This window comes from Capsicum annuum, chromosome 7 (genome assembly GCF_002878395.1).
Source record: "Capsicum annuum cultivar UCD-10X-F1 chromosome 7, UCD10Xv1.1, whole genome shotgun sequence".
NCBI lineage: Eukaryota > Viridiplantae > Streptophyta > Magnoliopsida > Solanales > Solanaceae > Capsicum > Capsicum annuum.
The window spans coordinates 199,372,565-199,381,698 of record NC_061117.1 but is presented as its reverse complement, the minus strand read 5'-3'; positions in this window follow the sequence as shown (position 1 = coordinate 199,381,698).

Here is a 9,134-nt window from a genome sequence, read left to right as displayed (position 1 = left end):
AATTTCTAAAATGCTAAAATATTATTAACGCAGGGTGCCCCTCCTTTTGCATAGTCAACTCATATAAAATGCTGAGATATCCTCGACACTAGCTCATGTTATCTTTGATGATCGCGTAGTCAATAGATATTAGTGCTCCAAAGCATTTTCTGAGGCTAGAACTCATCATCTTGTATGGAGAGCGATTATGGAGACTTGATTGAATGACATGATGGACCTCTTAGTGATTAAATAAAATGGCCCTCTAGGCAATGGCATAAAATTACCCTCTCTACATGGCATGAAATGACCCTCTTGACAATGAAATGACCCTCTTGGTATGGAATAAAATGGCCCTCTCAGCAATGGCATGAAATAGTCCTCTCGACATGGCATTAAATAGCCCTCTCAGTATAGCATAAAGTAACCCTCTCGGTATGGAATGAAATGTCCCTCTCAGCAATGGAATGAAATGGACCTCTCGACATGGCATGAAATGGCCCTCTCGGTAATGAAATGAAATAAATTAGCTCTTTTGGCAATTTGAAAATGGTTTCACCTGAGTCTATTTGTCTGCATTTTGCTTTCTACATGTACCTGTGCTCAAGGTAGATAGTTAGTAAACATAATATCGCTCTTTCTAGTGACCATAGTCAAACTTTATATGAGTTTAAGTGACAAATACTCAACATCGTATTCTGAAGAACTTAGTCCTCTATTAATCTTCTCTTTTGAAGAAATAATTAAATAGCAGATCCACTAGATGTAATTAAATAGGATAAAATCCTTTTACGACGATTATTCAAATACCATTTGTTTCGCTTTAAGGTGAGTTTTGAGGATTAATTTCTATTTTATAATTCTTTTGATTGTTGTATTTACTGTGCCGACTCATTTGAATGCACTTGTGCTCAACGTAAGTATTTATAGACATAAAGTCGCTTTTGCTAGTGACTGTTTTTTTAAGAGATAAATTCTAAATAAAATATTCATAAGGAGGATAAGGCATCTTTGTTTGTCATTCACGATCTCTTGAAATGAGATAGACAACTTAAAAGGTACTTAATGGATGGATGTTGAGCATGTCTTTAGGGCCACCCAAAAATACCATTCTTGAGCAAAATATGCTTGGTGTGGTTCTGATTCGCTTGGGATTTTCGAAGAAGATCCCCATTTTTGTGTATTGATCCCTGTATCCACAGAAAAATGGTTAGTTTTGAGTGAAACTGCTCTATGTTGACTTCATTCAATCCTTAGTTTGCTCCGTTTCATCTTTCAGGTGCTCCGTCATGTTGGCACTTCCACCCTGACTCCCCATTCCAAAAAATGCCTATGCAATCACTAAGTAAAAAGATTTGTATGGATTATCAAAAGAAGTCTTAATTTTAAAAACTAGTTTTAAAATCTTTTGCAAAAGCTTTTAGAAAGCTCTACCAGTCATGTCATGTACTAGCCCAATGAACGTCTTCCTCTTGATTCTGACTATATCTGGCGTTTGACATTTCCAAGGATTCATCATCGTCGTTGAGGTTTTCTACTAGAAGTTCTATCATAGATAGAGCTTTAGTCCACCTAGACTTTATCACAGCTAGTGATTTCTAAAACTTGACTTTGACCTCTGGTGTTGGAGAATTTGAAATATACTCCAGTATCATGGTGGAAATTTTGAGGACCTCCTTAAAATTTCTACCCCAATTTAATACTATGCGAGATGATCTTGGCTTGAGAGGATCTGAAGTCTTCGCGGGTCTTCATCTTTATTATCGGATGATGATCTTCCTCTTGTGAATTTTTGAAATTACTTCTCGAAAAGTCTGCCCTAGTTTCCATTTTCTAGAATTATATGACCAAGCCGTTAAGGCGCCTACATATCCCGTTAAAGCAGGAATCGGGTCAAACATAGTTCAGGACTACGCTAGGGATATATAGAAAAATCTAATGGGTTGATCGAAGCCGACATAGGTCGCCTACGTATATCATTCTTGAGAATTCAGGTCATCGCGTAGTTCATACATAAAAGAAAAGGATAAATTCTCCTAAGGGGTTGACCAATGCCGACATAGGCCACCTACATATCCCTTTTTGGGAATTTAGATCAAACATAGTTCATACATAAATAGAAAGGATAAATTTTCCTAAAGGGTTGACCAAAGCTGACATAGGCTGCGTACGTATCCCTTTCTTGAGAATTCAGGTCAAAAGTAGTTCATAAAAAAAGGAAAGGGATTCTAGGCAATTACATATCAAATACCATCATAAAGGCGGTTACAAATAAACCATGTAATAAAAACAAAAACATTCTTCAATCATAGTATCTCTTTACCGCATTGGAATTGATTGGTTTGGTCCACTCTTGACCATCTATCTCAGATAGAATCAAAGCCCCTCCGGATAGTACCTTGCGATCTATGTATGGTCCTTTCCAATTCAGAACGAACTTGCTTTTGTACACCTCTTTGTTAGGGAATATGCGCTTGAGAATCAATTGCCCAACTTAAAATGTTTAAGCTCTTACTTTTGTGTTGAAGGCATGGATCATCCTATGTTGGTACAACTGACCATTACACATGACAACTATTCTCTTCTCATCAATCAACATAAGTTGTTAAGAACGAGCGTGAACCCATTCTTTGTTACTTAATTTGGCTTCTTAAATAATCCTTAAGGAAGGTATTTCAACCTCAGCAGGTATCACAACATCATTCTCATAAACAAGTAGATAAGAGGTTGCCCCTGTTGAGGTTTGAACTATTGTGTGATACCCTAGTAGAGCATAAGGCAACATATCATGTCATGATCTGTCATTTTTGACCATTTTTCTCAAGATCTTCTTGATATTCTTAATGGCTGTTTCCACGGCTCCATTTATCTGTGGATGATATGTGGTCGAGTTACGATGATAAATCTTGAACTGTTCATAAATCTCATTCATCAAGTGACTGTTCAAGTTAGCCCCATTATCAATAATGATTGATTCGGGCACTCTAAATTGGCAAATTAAGTTATTCTTGAAAAAATCTACAGTTACCTTCTTGGTAATGGCTCCATATGAAGCAACTTTGACCCACTTAGAGAAGTAATCAATAGCAACCAAAATGAATCTATACCCATTTGACATCGGTGGCTCTATTGGTTCGACAACAGCCATACCCCAAGCTACAAAAAGAAAAGGTGAACTCATCACATAATGCTTATGTGGAGGCATTCGAATCAAATCACCGTGTATCTGGCATTTTGGGCACTTCTGCACATACTTGCTACAATTATTTTTGTAGTCAGTAACCAGTTCTTAGAATATTTCTAGCAAGGGAAAACCCATTCTGATGGGGCCCGTAAACTCCTGCATTGATGGGGCCCGTAAACTCCTGCATGTGCTTCTTTTATTATTTTCGTAGCTTTTACAACATCAACACATCTTAGGAGTCCTAAGTCAGAAGTTCTTCGAAAAAGAATTTACCCGCTTGGAAAATAATTCTTTCCCAAACACCGGATTGTCTTTTTTTATTGTTGCTGGCCTTCTCAGGATATGTTCCAGATTCTAAATTCCTTTTAATATCATAGTACCATGACTTTCAATTGACTTCCTCTTCGGCGTAGGCACAATGTGCGGGTTGTTTCTTCAAGCTTATTTCCAAAGAATTGATGTAACTCTAATCTGGATGTTGACTAATGGAGGATGTAGTAGTCAAAGCATCAGCAAACTCATTCTGTGTCCTCAAGATATATCTAAAATGAACTTCCTTGAATCTTCCACACAAATCCTGCACAAGGTCTACATAAGAGGTAATCTTGGAGCTTTTTACCGCCCATTCTCCCTGTACTTAGTGAATTAGTAAATCTGAGTCTCCAATGACTAGAAATTCATGAACACCCATGTCGAGTGTTAACTAGGGACCTAGGATTCAAGACTTATATTCAGTCATGTTATAGGCGCACGGGAAGAATAATTTAGAAGTTAGTGGATAGAGTTGGATAGTTTCTGACACCAAAACTACTTCAATTCCTAAACCTTTGAAGTTGACCACTCCATCAAAAAACAATCTGTATCCAGGGTATGTTTCTGCAATGTCTTCTAACACAAATAAAATCTCTTCATCTGGAAAGTAAGTTCAAAGTGGCTCATATTCATTATAAACTAAATTCTCAACTAAATGATCCACTAAATCTTGCCCCTTGATTGCCTTTTGAGTTACATACACGATGTCGAACTCACTCAGCAACATTTTCCACTTGTCTAACTTTCCTGTAGGCATGGCTTTCTAAAATATATACTTCAATGGATCTATTTTGGAAATGAGATACGTTATGTACGAGGATAGATATTGTCTAAACTTTTGTGTGACCCAGGTCAAACCACAGCGCATCTCTACTACAAGAGTGTAGCGAGCCTCGTATAGTGTGAACTTTTTACTCAAGTAGTAGATTGCTTTATTTTTCTTATCAGTCTCATCATGATGCCCAAGGAAAAATCCGAAAGAATTTTCTGAGACTGACAGGTAAAGTAAGAATGGACTTCCTTCCCTTGGTGGAACCAAAATCGGCGGAGCGGACCGATAATCCTTGATTCTTTCAAAATACTTCTGACATTCTTCTGTCTACTCATTCAACACATATTTCTTCAACGTTTTAAGAATTGGTTCGCCTATGACAGTCGATTGGGCAATGAACCTGCTAATGTAATTCAAACAACCCAGAAAACTCATAACCTCTTTTTTAGTCCTTAGCAATGGTAAATTGTGAATTGCATTGATCTTGAATGGGTATAGCTCAATAATCCTTTTACTGACTTTGAACCCTAGTAATTTCACAACTGGTACCCCAAAAGTACACTTAGCAGGATTCAACATCAAGTTGTACTTTCTTAGTCAGTTGAATAACTTTTTCAGATGTGTCAGATGATCAGAACTCTTGCAAGATTTGATAATTGATAATGCTTAAATTACACTCTTGAATGGGTGTAAGCGATCGTTTTCAATATAATAACCCAAATTAGGTTGGGGTCGAATCCACAAGCAGTGAAAGCATGGAATTCAAAACTCAAGAGTATTAATATTCTACTAAAAGATGACCCGTAGTGCGAATAAAGCAAGCATAAATATAAAATGGGGGATTTAGTTTGAATGTGTTTATAAATGGCAACTACTTCAATTTTAGTGCACTAGCTTGACGTTAAAGAATGCTAAGAGTGAATTCAATTGAGAATAAACCTTGGGATTATGAAATTATAGGTATGGGATCATGCATGGGTATTTGGCCATTTATTCAATTTTTAGCTAAAAGTCATGGGGAGGCTAGATGTCAATGTATTGGTGTCAATCTTTCAATTACAACACCAAATTTTACAAATGGGTTATTTCGAACACCTCACAAGTGTGATAATTTTCTACATCTATTGCCCCAATGGACATCCTTAAGTCTAAGAGATATCATTAAATGAAATGAATCAAGTTATTGGTTGCATTTATTCCTCACCTATGTCATCTCTTTCAAGAATGACATGGGTTCTAGGGTGGTTGGAGTTTACAACCCTGAACTCTCAATTAATTCATGAAATAAATACAACACCCATCACAACTAACTAACTAGAAAAATAATTAGCTAAAACCCATGCACTACCACTACCTAAGCAAGCATAACTCCAAGAGTGGAAATTAGCTACTCATAGATAAAAGGGATAAGAATATACCAAAGTTATAATTAACTTCATCCATGAGAAATAGAAATAATGTGATTCCACACTTGGGGTTTCAATAATTCTTCAAAGGAAAATCACTACCATGTATTTTTCATTCAAGTTTAGTACAAATTTCTCAAAAGATGAAAAGATAGATACTAGCAGAGAAGAGAGAAGCAAAGAGCTAAAGGGGAGGCTATCTTCAAACGATGAAAATAACTAGGTCTTGAAAAAGGAGCTAAAACCCTTCTTTTAAACTTCACTCTACATTTGATGAAAATTACAAAACTTCCACCTTATCCTTGATCTTCTTGAGCGGATCCAAAGCGGATGATGAGCAGACAGAGAGCAGATGGCTAGCAGCTCCAAAGCAGATGTGAAGCGGATGCAAAGTAGATGTGAAGCGGATGACTCATTTATTTCACATTTGGCCTCTTGAATGACTTTCCTAATCTTTTTTTTTTAATTTTACCTACATAAATGGGCATTACGTGAGAGAGTACCATCAAATCAATGGAAAACCATGATAATTTAAGCTTAAAAGGTGCTAGCAATTCGTCAAATTGATGACTTTTCAACCCCCCAAACTTAAACTATTGCTTGTCCTCAATCTCTTAAGAATAACTCAATAAGATAGGGTATTTAACTCAAATCCACCTAGAAGAAAGCTATAATAAAGGAATAGGCTAACAAAATTCTACAAACACCTTCTACACATGTCATGGCAACAAGTAAACCAAAACTTTTCAATAAGCGCATATTTATGAAGCAATGATGCAAGTGTATGTCAAATGAATTTTCTAAATCAAAAAACATCTTAAGGTAAGACACAAAATCATCAAAGATTGTCTCAATCTTTACAACGCAACTTACTTCACTCATTTACCCAAATCGGTAGTAAATCAGCACCATCTACCCACAAGTACCGATGTCTCTTACATGAAAGAGTTAGCTCCACACACCAAAGATATTTCAATTCTTAAGGGAGCTCAAATAAAGAAAGATTCACACTCACCCTCACAAAGAAATTCAAGTACATTGAATAGAACCATAGGCTTGCCTTTGTGTTTTTCGCCACTAATGTAGACTTACTTAGTTTGGAATCACCAAGGTCTTGTGGGTCAAGATGAAGGTTTAAGATGCGGGAAGAAATAAATATGGCTCAAGTGACTAAAAGACCTTCTTCAATGCAATCGCTCAATCCTTTCTACCTCCAAAATTTTAAAACCACCCACCTATTCTTTTTCAAATCATTTCCCATATTTTCCTAACTTTTTGTTTAGCATTTACCAAAACATTCAAAGCCACCATTTTCTTTTTTTCACTTTTTTGACTTTTTCAAGAGATATTCTACCTATAAGATTTTTTTAGCCCCTCACTCATTCAATTTTTCTCTTTTTTTTTAATTCTAAGGGCTCGGCTATTCAATTTTATCATCAAGCACATCTCTTGTTTTTTAAGCACATGTATTGACAACCTTACATACACATTTCTTATCTTTTCTTTGATCATCTTCTCTCAAATACACAACCCCCAAACTTAGGCTTTTGCCTATAATCCATTATCTAGAATCATGTAGTGCATCAAAGGAGGTTAAGTGCTAAAAAGGAGGTTTTCAAAAGGGTTTAGGTGTTTTAGCATGGTTATCATTACAATAAGAAAGAACGAAGGGAAAAAAGGTTCAAATGGGTTAACTAGGGAACAATGTTAAGGTGGGAATTTGGCTATGTGATGGGTCAAAAAGGGCCTCGGGTCGTCGTCCAAACCAAGCATGCCTAGAATTTCATTTTGAATACACTCGGGGTAAGTTCTAGACTACACAAATGCACAAGAATTATTCAAAAATCTCACCACTCATGGCATCGTACTCATAGAGAAAAAAGTTAGTCTCTCAACCAATTTGAGCTTCAAAAGTTACTCCAAGTCAACGACTCATCCTTGTAAAGAGAGAGCCAAAAATTGAGTTTAATGGTCTCACTCAAAAGAAAACTCAAGACATCCTTGATCTTAAAACTAGATTTTTGGTTTTCCTCAAAAACATTTTATTCCTTGCTAAGGACATTTTGGAAGTATTTTCAAATTTTTGCTTCTTACTAGTTATCCAAAATAATTATAATAAAATAAAATAATATTAATAAAAAAAATAAATGCCATTAACATCAAAGTAATCACATAGCGTTTGTCCCTACAATTTTTTCACAAAATGCTATAAAGTGAAAACACTTCATAAAACTGTCCCACCCCCCACTAAAGATATTGCATTGTCCCTAATGTAAAAGTAAAAGAGAGTAGAGGAGGGTAGAGACTCCCCATAGCGCACTAGGCACTTGGATCCCTATCGGTGAATGATCCCACTATCACAATATGAGCCTCGTCAGACTGGGCTTCTCTCATCAAATATGCTATGAAGAGTGACTCATCATCATGTTGAGTACTAGAACTAGCCCCAACCATCCATGCATGCTCCTCATCCCATGATAACTGCATGGCGAGTTCAACCTGTCAAGCCTCAGGTAGCCCCTCTATAAGATCAACCTTGGCCTAATCATCAATGTTCTCATGACCCTCTTCGAACAAATCATCAAATGGTAGCACTGGGCCTGAAGTCTTAGGTGGAAAAGAAAACTCTGCCTCATCAAGACCGAAGGAGGGCTATCCGAAGTGAATCTCCACCTGTAAACTCTCAAGGTCTGCCCTCACAGATGTCACCCCCTCACAATGTCCCCTCACCTCAAGCATGGTTACCCTCTGCTCTAACTTCGCTACACAGACACGAAGAGGTGCTATAGCAGCCTGAATAAATTGGGGAATGTCTGCCACCAATCAGGTAAGAGTGGCATTGTTCGCCAAAGCCATGGAAGCAACCTTGGCAAACGTCACTGTAGAAGACCATGTCGATTGTGTGGACCGAGGTGGTGGTGCAGTGCTCGATGATGGAGAAGTATCGGCAGAATCCTGGTGGGCCTCAGTAGCAAGTGTAGAATCTAAAGGAATCTCCACCCCCTCTGAGCTCGGCAATCCTTCTGCACCCGACTCTACCAAAACCAAAGCTTTCCTTTTTAAGACCGTAGCGTTATCCTCATCCTTACACTATGTGATGTCAATGAAACCAGTGCATATAGCATGATGATCAATCTTAGAGAGTATCAGGACTTTGAATTTAAGATAAAGCATGGATATAAGTGTCAGAAAGGACAATAAAGTACCCAGTTGCTTTGACCTCAATTTAATCATCTTCGCTATCAACTCTCTTGAATTGATAGCAATTTTATCCATGATGCAACTGACAGTGATAGCCTAATCAACCGTTACATCTTGTTTATTAGTTGAGGAAAGTAGATGGTTACCCATAAATCCAAGCCAATATTGGGCTTGAACTAAAAGATCTCTCCTCTTAATTTGACCTACACCATTAGCCCATGGAGGAAGACTCTTAGCAATCACCCTAGAAAGCCATGGATAACTTTGACGTCCAGCAAAT